This window comes from Panthera leo, chromosome E3 (assembly GCF_018350215.1).
Source record: "Panthera leo isolate Ple1 chromosome E3, P.leo_Ple1_pat1.1, whole genome shotgun sequence".
Lineage (NCBI taxonomy): Eukaryota > Metazoa > Chordata > Mammalia > Carnivora > Felidae > Panthera > Panthera leo.
Genome location: NC_056694.1, coordinates 25,791,030 through 25,802,066, shown reverse-complemented (window position 1 = coordinate 25,802,066; position 11,037 = coordinate 25,791,030).

Genomic DNA, 11,037 nt, shown 5'->3' with positions numbered 1-11,037 from the left:
CAAATTTGGGGACACGTCCCCCACATCCACGCCCATAAGCACATAGGCAGTCCAGACGCACCGGACCTATACCCAAGTTGATTCATTTGCAGGAACACATACACAGAGGGGTAATCCCACGAGTGTCCTAGTGCGGGGGATTTCCTCCGCTCAGGACACTCTCCAACGTGGGTTCACAAACAGTAACTTCCCCACAGTATACAAACACCCGGTCCTGGACGCAAGAGAGGATCCTCGCGCGCACGTCCCCAAGTATACAACTAGGCACACAGGCGCGGCTTGGTCTCCTCTAGCTGGTCGAAACGCAGCCTTCTCCCGCCTGGGCTCTCTCCACTGCCTCCCCCGCCCTCCCAACCGCCCCAAAGTGTCTTTGTCCCTATGCACACACTGCTCAACCCTTGTGTCCTTGGCTACCCCAAACATACACGTTCACACTGCGCACCCCTCACGTAGGTCCTTACGCCGGATCCCCACCATGAACGCTGCACACATCCATGTACACCCACGGCACACACTCAACCGCCTGGGGCCACTGGCCTTGCTCTCCGCAGACTCTCAGGGCACAGCCGGGATGCACGCCCACAGGACGGCCCCAGCACCAGCTTGAAGGAGGGGTCCTAGGCAGCAGCGTCCCTGGGCACTTGAGTCTGGCTCCTAGTCCACCTGGCTGTAGGGAGATCAGAATTGCTCAGATGGGGCCTGGGGAGCTGCAGTCCAGCACACCCAAGGGGTTGGTTCCCTGGGTGACTTACAGACTTTCAAGCACCCCCTCTCCCAACCCAGACTTTGAGAACGGTCCATTCTTGTTTCTGAGAATGAGACCACCTTCCTCCACCCCATCCGGGTCCTACAAGACACTGCAGGGAGATGACCCCTGCTCCCTACCTCTCTGCAGTGGGGTGGGGATAGAGAGGCAGGAAGGTGGGTTGTAGAATAACACTCCCTTCTGGGGGTAGGTGTATGCTCTGATCTTTGAAGACCACAGACCTTTCAGATATTTTCATCACTTTCCCAAGAGCCTGTGGTCTCTCACTTCTTGCACAGACAAGCCTATTTTCTCCTGGTCAGGACAACTACACATCTCCGCGAATACCTTTTATTATTTTTAAGGAAAAATGGAAGGGAACGGCAAAACAATTTTCTTGTTTTATTTGCCTACGTATCCTCAGCACCTAGAACAATGCCTGGCACACAGCAGGCGATCTTTAAATACTTACGGGAAGACCCCTCTTCTGCGTTCCAGCCGGACTGCGTAATTGGAAAGTGGATAGGCACCGCCACCTGGTGGTTATTAGTGGAACTGACACCGAGATCTTTTCCGGTGTAAACGTGGGCAAGTTCACCTTTCTAAGCCCCAATTTCTTGCAAAATGCAAAATGGAGATAACTTTAGCAGTACATGCCTAATGGGGTTGTTGTGAAGATTAAACACATAATACATGTAAAGTGATCCATGTAGAGTTTGGCATCTTGATATATATATGGTTATATTTCCTTTTCTGACTTATTTTACAGATGGAGTTTCACTGGGATGATTAGTTTAGCTTTGGGTGATGATACTTTGGGAAGCAAAGAGTGAAAATAACGGAAGCTTTTGAGTGGCAGGTGCATACTTCCTCCCACCCCCACCCCTTGTTCAAAGAGTCATGGATAATCATCATCATCATTATGATAAGGTATGAGTGCTACTGTGCACCAGGCGCTGTTCTAAGTACTTAACGTTCTTTAAAATATTTAAGCTTCCCAGTAACCCTCTAGACCAGATATTATTATTCACCCTGTGTAACAGATGTAGACACTGAGGCCCAGCAGGGTTAATTACCAGTTCACGGTCATACAGTTGTTAGAGCTGGGAGTTCAACCCGGGTTGTTTCTTTTATCCATTGGCTAAACTGGTGTAATTTGCTGCAAGGTCAGACATCTTCAGAGATGAGCTTCATGTCCCTGAAGGCTCCTTCAGTCTCTAGCCTTGAAGAGAACAGCTCTAGGAGGTATAGGGAGCTGTGTCAGGTTCTCAAATGTTCAGTCCCCTTCGGGCAAACGAAGAACAGAGGCTTCCTTGGCTCTATTCCTCAACTGAAAAGTGACAAGAGCATTGCCCCTGGATTCCCACTGACAAATGTCACAGTGTGTCATTAGGTGTCTGTGTGGCTCTTTGTTTAGTGTCTGTCTCCCCAGCTAGATTATATCTCAGTGCTGTCCCAATAAGAACTTTCTACAAGGATGGAAGTGTCCTATATCTGCACTGTCAGCTATGGTAGCCACTAGCCACATGTGTCTGTTGAGCATTTTATATTTTATTAGTATGGCTGTGGAAATGAAATGGCAGTTTTTAATTAAATTAAATTTAAAATTAAATTTAAAAAATTAAATTTAAGTAGCCTCAGGTGGGTAGTGGCTATTGTAAGGACAGTGTAGCTCTAAGCTTAACGAGAATAGGAGCCATGTCTGCTGTTCATCCTTGTTTTCCTTGCCCAGTACAGGGCATGGCTCATCAGGTATTTGTTGACTACATGAATAGGTAAATTCCAGCCTTGTTTCTCCTGTTAGAGTATGTCTATTCTGTATTCAATCCTGTCAGGATCCTCTTTTCTCTGCAAAGTAGATCAACTCCCAGATGAATGTGCTGCTCAGGGCTCTGGAGTTGCCAAAGCCCACTTCCACAGGTCATGTTGCTTTAACCACGGTACCTTCTGAGGTGGGTGTCTGTATCTTGCTGTGACAAAACCGAGGCTTGAAAAGTTGAGTGACTTCTCCAAGTTCTCACAGCTGGTAAGTGGCAGAGGCAGGATGAAAGCCTAGCCACCCATGCTCTTTCCACTCTACCCCACTGTCTTGCAGATGAAGTTTCCAGAAATATCAGTGCAAGTCTAAGGATGAATGAATTTAAATGATGGGGATTCAGGTGCCTGGTAGGATGAAATTTCAATACTTCTATAATAGCCTCAGGCAAGTGACTGCCTAAATATTGAACACTGATGGTGTCACTAACACTTTCCTTGGGTGCCTTCTAAGTGCCAGGCACTGTGCCTCATTCTGTTATGGTTCATAGATAGACATGAGGTGGGTCCTGCTATCAGCAGAGTGGGAGAGAGGTGGTTAGCACATAGTGTTGTGGGAAGGCTTCCTAATTAATGGAGTCACGGGAGTCCTTGCTGGGCAAGGTTGAAAGGAAGCTCAGGAAAGGGCTCAGAGACTCCAGCACTTGACTTTCCCTCTGGAGTGGGAATGGGGGACACTCAGGCCATCGACATCTCTGGGCATTGACATCTTTGGAGTGAGTGGCTAGGAAAAAACAAATGTGGACACACCATTGCTATCATTCTATTATTTTGTGCCTGTGACATACATCACTAGTTGATCACCACACTGCTTTTAATGTCTTTGGTCTATAACTTATGCCACTCATTACTGGAAGATTCAGTCACTCTTGCAAAGGGCACATCAGTTACTTCCAGAGTCCCCAACAGGGTACATCAGAGAAGTTCACAAATCAGAGTGCTAGCTGCAATCACCATGTGGTAGCCACCTTTTCTTCTTTTCCTGTATTGGCTCCCCCAGGTCTTTCCTTGTCTGTGGTCCATAAGACAGCTTAGAGTAGTCTCATGATAACCCCTGTAGTCCCCTGTGAGGCTGCCATGGTGATAATATCCCAATGCCCCCAAAGCTGTCAGTTAGGAAATATTCAAGTAACAGGACAAAAGATGGCCTAAACAATAGAGATTTTTGTTATCACATGATAAGTTGAGATGTGGGTGATCTCACTGTTGATTCATGGTTCAACAATGTCAGCAAAGGCCCAGCTCTTTCCTGCCGTCTACTCTACCATTCTGAACTTGGCACCTCATGGTCACAAGATGGTTGCCACAGCATCAAGCATCAGGTCTTCATTTGATGGTCCCCAAATGGAGGACAGAAGGTGTTCAGGGAAGAGAGCTCCCCTCATGACCTCCCTGTTACCCAGGAGGGAAATCATTACCAGAACTATCTCCTCTCCCCCTCTCTTCCCAGCTGTAGACTTCCTTTTACATTTCATTGGCCAGAACAGGTTACCTAGCCTCTCCTGATGCAAGGGAGACTTGGGAACCAAGCACCAGGCACATGGAGACTCAGTAAAGAAGGATGGTGAGGGAAAGGTGGTTGAGACCGGAACTTCAATGTCTGTCTCAGGTGTGTCTCTTCCAGGTAGGGAGCCGTGCATGTTGAGAGTCTCAGCTAGCTACCCAGGAAAGGGGCTTCCAAGCTTCTGAATGTCACCACTGTGCCTCAGAGGGATCAAACCCCAATCCCAGGGCTGGATGGGATACAGGTGCCCCCCACCCTTTAGTTTCTCCTGAAGCAACTTCATTTCCACAAAAGCAGCTCTCTTCTGTCAAGAAAAGATTTCTGCTTCACCATTTCACTGCTAGAAGGTGCCTTGCCATGTACCCAAAACAAAGGAATTGTTTGCTCCTAAAGGCAAACTCAAGTTCCCACATCTGTATAAAACAAAGAACCGAAAGTTGCTGTATGATCTCACTTATATGTGGAATCTTAAACAAACAAAGAGGGGTGCCTGGGTGGCTCAGTCTTTCAGTGTCCCACTCAGTTTCAGCCCAGGTCATGATCTCAGTGGTTTCAGCATGGAGTCTGCTTGGGATTCTCTCTTTCCCTCTCTTTCTGCTCCTCCCCTGCTCACAGGTGCTCTCTCTCTCTCTCTCTCTCTCTCTCTCAAAAATAAATAAACTTAAAGAAAAAGGAAAACAAAACAAACCAAAAGCCAAAACCAAAACAAAACAAAACCACATAGAAAAAGAGATCAAATTTGTGGTTATGAGAGGCAGGGAGTGGGGGAGGAGTAATAGGCTAAAAGTGGTCAAAAGGTACAAATTTCCAGTTATAAATAAGAATTGGAGAGGCAATGTACAACATGATGACTACACTAAACACAGCTGAACGGTATATTTGAAAGTTGCTAAGAGAGGAGATCCTAAGAATCCTCATCACAAAGAAAAAATTTTTTTCTTTTTTCCCCTTGTATTTGTATAAGATGGTCTTATATAAGATCTTAACTAAACTTATTGTGGTCATCATTTCAAAAGGTATGTAAGCTAAGTCATTATGCTGTACAACTTAAACATACACAGTGCTGCATGTCAATTATATTGCAATAAAACTGGAACAAAAATATAATAATAAAATGCAAGGAATTAAAATACAACAAAGAATTGTTTGAATTGTTGCAGTCCTAGGTTCTTTCTTTCTTTCTTTTTTTAATGTTTATTTTTGAGAGAGTGAAAGCGGCAGAGGGGCAGAGAGAATGGGGGACAGAGGATCCCAGGCAGGTTCTGTGCTGACAGTGATGAACCCGATATGGGACTTGAACTCATAAACTGCGAGATTATGCCCTGATTGAAGTTGGATGCTCAATCGATTGAACCACCTGGGTGCCCCTAGATTATTTCTTTACAGGCTTCTATGAACCTTCGCAGTGAAGGTCTCAGAAACTTTAGGAGCATTTGTCCTTACTCAGCTATCAAGCTCGGAGTAGTGTGGGTTCCTAGGTTAAGAAAGAAGCCATGGGAGGTGGGGGTGGGTTGTGGACAGAAGGACAGCTGCACCTGTCACAGAGCCTGGGCTCTAACCACTACCCCATCCTGCCTTCTCATCTCTGGCAGAAATCTCAGCTCACGTTCCTTTAGCCCAGGCTAAATGCATGTTGTGACGTGAATGCAAATCACCTGGGGCTCTTGTCAAAAGCAAATTTCTCTTCAGAGAGTCTTGCTGGAGGCTGGTGTGTGGGAGGATTCTTCATTCTAAAACCCTCCCTGGTGGTTTGGGTAGCAAGGCCTTAGCGCAATTGTTCTCGATCCTGGCTACCCTTTAGAATCATCTGAGTCCTTAAGCAAAATGGGTGCCTGGGACCTTCCCAATTAAGCTAGAACCACCGGGGATGACGCCCAGGGATCTGTATGAAGACTTCGGCGTCCACTTGAACAATTGTTAAGCCAGGTGGAGGGAGACTCTTGAACCCTGTATCTAAGAGCAGGAATTCCTGAATCAGAAATACTGGACATGGAATCTCTGGAATGCTGTGCAACCTTGGAAAAAGTCACTCAGTCTGTGTGCCTTGGTTGGTTTCCACATCTGTGCGGGGGTGGGGGGCGGTGATCATAACAGCCTGCACCCATTAGAGTTGAGTGAGCAGTAACAATGTGTGTCAATGGCTTTGAATCCTGCCTGGACAGAGGCAGTGCCCAGTACTGGTCTGGTGGTGCTGTTTTAGTTTAAAAGACTGAAGGAGATTTGGGTCAAGAGAGCAAATCTGATCTCTAGTGACTTTTCCTCAGTATTCCTTGGTGAATACAAATTGGGTGAAAACATGAAAATATTCCCATTTGTCTCTGCTCTCTCCATCTCCTCCACCTACCAGGTAGTTCTCAAGGTGTGGCCCAGGGAAGCTCTCAGGGGATCTACAAGATCAAAACTGTTTCCATAATAGTACTAACATCTTATTTGTCTTTTTCACTGTCATTCTCTCACAAGCATCCAGTGGAATTTTCCAGTGGCTTCAAGACATGTGATACCTCGACTGGCTTAAATGCAGTCATAGATGTGGCACCCAGCTGCCTTTTATTAAGTCAGACATTACAGAGATTTTCAAAAATGTAAAATATCACTATGCTGCTTACTAAGAGTTTCTTATTTTGGAAAATACAGTTACTTTTCATAAAAAGATTTTATGTTAACATGTAATGAGCTTATTTTTAGATGAATGAATAACTGTTTTAAAAATATAAGTTTTAATTTAAAATACAGTAAATACTGGTAGGTATAACCCACCTTAAAAAAGCTCTTTGAAGTCTTCTGTCAATTTTAAGAGGGTAAAGGGGTTCTGAGGCCATTAAGTCTGAGAACCACCAATCAAGGCCCACTTATCTAGAACCATCTCTCCAAAAAGAATAGCAAACAGCTCTATAGCCAGACCCTATTCTAAACACTATATATCTCTATATAGAAACTTTTCTGATCCTTGTGACAATATCCCCATTTTATTTTAAAATTATTCTTCTAGCTTTATTGAGGTATAATTGGCAAATAAAATTGTAATGTTCAAGGTGTACAACATGATCATTTGACATATGTCTGCATTATGAAGTGATTACCACAATCAATATAATTAGCATATCCATTACTTTGCATAGTTTTGTTTTGTTTTTTATTTTTCGGTGGTCAAAACACTTGAGACCTATTCTCTTAGCAAATTTCAAGCACACAATACAGTATCATTAACTATAGTCAGCATGACCTGGCCATGCTCAGAATTTATTACTCTTGTAACCGAAAGTTTCCCTTTGACCAACATCTCCCCATTGCCCCCCACCCTCCAGCCCCTGGCAACCACCAATCTACTCTCCACTCCTAGGGAGTTCGGTATTTTTAGATTCATCCTGTAAGTGAGATCATACAGTTTTTGTCCTTCTGTGTCTGGTTTATTTCACTTAGCATAATGTCCTCCAGGTTCATCCACATTGTCGGGAATGGCAGGATTCCTCTTTTTTCAGGCTGAATAATATTCCGTTGTATATATACACCACATTTTCTTTGTCCATTCATCTGTCAGTGGACACTTATGTTGTTTTTATGTCTTGGCTATTGTGGATGGTGCTGCAGTAAACTTGGGGGTGCAGACATTTTGCCAAAGTGGAAGATGAAGCATAGAAACCAGGCTGAGTCCTCTGACAACAGTCCAGGCACCAAGGCTTTGTGTGCAGAAAGAGTTTCCTCCAGAGCTCATTCCTGCCAGTCAAGTTTCGTCTAGTCCCACTGTGGGGATGAGGAATTCCTTCTCCTCCTCCTCCCTCCTTCTTTTCCCCAGCCCCACATGCTTGCTGAGGGCTTGGTTCAGCCAACTGTGAAAGATTGTACCAGACAGGCGAGGCTGAGGTGGGGATGGAAGCCTGAGGTGACATGGGTTACATAAGGGCCCCTCGGACAGGGGACAGTTATGTAATGGGGGAAGCAGGCAGAGATGGCAAAGCGAGTCAGGGCAAGGGAAGAAACCAGGAGCTGGGGGAGGAGACAGAAAAGGACTGGGCAGAGGAAATGTGTCCGTCACCAGCCAGGGCAACTGCCTTGTAGGAGACAACTAGAAAAGGCCAAGGGTGGGGCTTCCTGTGTCCTGTCACCTCCCCAGTAGCTCTGCCCTGGGAGACTCCAGCTTCTCCTTTTGTGGCCTCATTGGGTATAGATGATTCCAGAAGTTCCCCAATATCTTTTAGCCAAACACCTTTACTACTTAATTAATCAGATCTTGCTTACAAACAAGAATCTTGAGTGATACAGAGATCTTTCCTACTCAAATCCTAGAATATATGGGAGTCTGGAAACTTCCAGGCATATGGTAGGTACTCATTATATGCATGTTGAGTGAAAAAGTAAACAATGGATATTTACCCATTTTCTTGTAATAGTTTTACTGTTATACTTTCTCTATCTGAAGATCACTTTGGTGGGCAAGTAAACTTGTGGGTTACTCTCACCCTTCTATTCTCTGTGGCCAACAGGAGAATGCACCTGCTACCATAGTCATTTAGTCAGTCAACAAACCTTACCAAAGCACTGTGCTAAGTGCCAGGAATGTAACTGAAAACAGGATGTTAGTGCTTTTGACCCCAAATTCCCAGCTTGTTGCCTTCTGGACATGTGGTAGGGTTGCACCATCAGGCTCTTTGTGGGTAGGAAGGTCCAGTGACCTCTACTGATCAGTGAGTTGTGGAGGGAATGATTGGTGTCACTTCCAGGAAAAAGATTTCATGGCTGGTTCAAGACTTTCCAGTGGTTTCTTTTCTCGACATCATGCAGAGGGTGGTTGCTCTGCCAGCCTCGGGACCCTTCTGAGGTTCTGTGTGCTTTGGTAACCACAGTGAGCAGACACCCAGGAGGTACATTTGTATGAACAAGAAATAAACTTTGCTCTTTTATTCAACTGAGTATTGAGGCTTGTTTCCACAGCATAGTCTGGTCCCTCCTAACTGATCAAATGGTGCCAGTCTTCCAGGAGTTTCCAGTCTGGTAGAGAAGGTGGACATATGTGCTTCTTGCTTCTTCTTTTTCTTCTTCTTCTTTTTTTTTATGTTTATTCATTTTTGAGAGAGAGAGACAGGGGGACACAGAATGTGAGTGTGGGAGCGGCAGAGAGAGATGGAGACACAGAATCCGAAGCAGGATCCAGCTTCTGGGCTGTCAGCATAGAGCCCGATGCAGGACTTGAACTCACAAACCATGAGATCATGACCTGAGCTGAAGTTGGATACTTAACACACTGAGCCATGCAGGCACCCCATATGTGCTTTTTTCTGTCTGTCCTCCCAGATCCACTCTCCTCCCTGCTCTTTGAGCCAGGAAGCTGAGCTGTGTGGATTGCCTCAGTGGGCTCCTTGTCTTCTGGCTTCTAGTTGGGTTTGGCCAAGGGAAGCCCTGGCAGAAAACTGGAGAGAGAGAGAGGAGACTGAGATCAAAGTGTTTATTCATTTGGCTCCCTTGCTGTGCCTTGGGCTGGCTGTGGTCCTCCGCTGAAAGTCAATCTTTTTGTGAGGCAGTCATTTCTACACAAATCTTTATTTTTTTGGGTTCTGGTAACTGCTTCTTCCTCGTGACCCTTCAGACCTGGGGTGGTGACACCTCAGGTGCCACTAACCCCCGGTGACTACACTGTCCTATATAGATGGCTCCCCTAAACTATGTCTTTGTTACTAACCCTTCTGTAAACAAACCCCTGCAGTGAATTAAAGACCTTAAGGATATTATGCTAAGCTAGGTAAGTCAGACAGAGAAAGACAATACTGTATGCTATCATTTATATGTGGAATCTAAAAAGCCAAACTCACAAAAAACAAAGAGTAAAATAGTCATTACCAGGTGGTTACCATGGGCAGGATAGGACAGGTGATGTGTAAAGGTACAGACTTACAATGAGTAGTATATAAGTCCTAGAACCTTTATTTTATTTTTTTTTTTAAGTTTTTTTTTTTTTAACGTTTATTTATTTTTGAGACAGAGAGAGATAGAGCATGAACGGGGGAGGGTCAGAGAGAGAGGGAGGCACAGAAGCTGAAACAGGCTCCAGGCTCTGAGCAGTCAGCACAGAGCCCGACGCGGGGCTCGAACTCACATACCGCAAGATGGTGACCTGAGCCGAAGTCCGACGCTTAACCGACTGAGCCACCCAGGTGCCCCTATTTTATTTTTTTAATGTTAATTTATTTTTGAGAGAGAGAGAGAGAGACAGAACACGAGTGGGGGAGGGTCAGAGAGAGAGGGAGACACAGAATTTGAAGGAGGCTCCACGCTCCGAGCTCTCAGTACAGGGCCTGGCAAGGGGCTCAAACCCACAGACCGTGAGAGCGTGACGTGAGCCAAAGTTGGACACTCAAACGTCTGCGCCACCCAGGCACCCCCTTCCTAGAAATCTAACATACAATATAGTGAACATAGAAAACAGTATTGCATTGGGGCACCTGGGTGGCTCAGTCGGTTGAGTGTCCGACTTCGGCTCAGGTCATGATCTCACAGTCTGTGAGTTCAAGCCCCGCATCGGGCTCTGTGCTGATGGCTCAGAGCCTGGAGCCTGCTTCCGATTCTGTGTCTCCCTCTCTCTCTGCCCCTTCCCTGCTCATGCTCTGTCTCTCTCTGTCTCAAAAATAAATAAAAACATTTAAAAAGAAAAAAAAAAAAAAGAAAACAGTATTGCATTATAATCAGCAAACTTGCAAAGAGACTAGAACTCAGTTATGCCAACACTGAAAAAAATGATAATTACACCATATGAGGGAAGCGCTAATTATCATCACAATGGCAATCATATTACAATATATTAACATGTCAGATTAACATGTTGTACACCTTGTATTTACACAATGTTGTATGTCAGATGCATTTCAATTAAAATTTAAAAAAAGATAAGCTCTAAATTCCAGCTATTCCACCCATCAAGAGGTGAAATCTATTTCCCCACCCCTTGAATCAGGGCCAGCCTTGAATTTTGTTTGACCAGTGG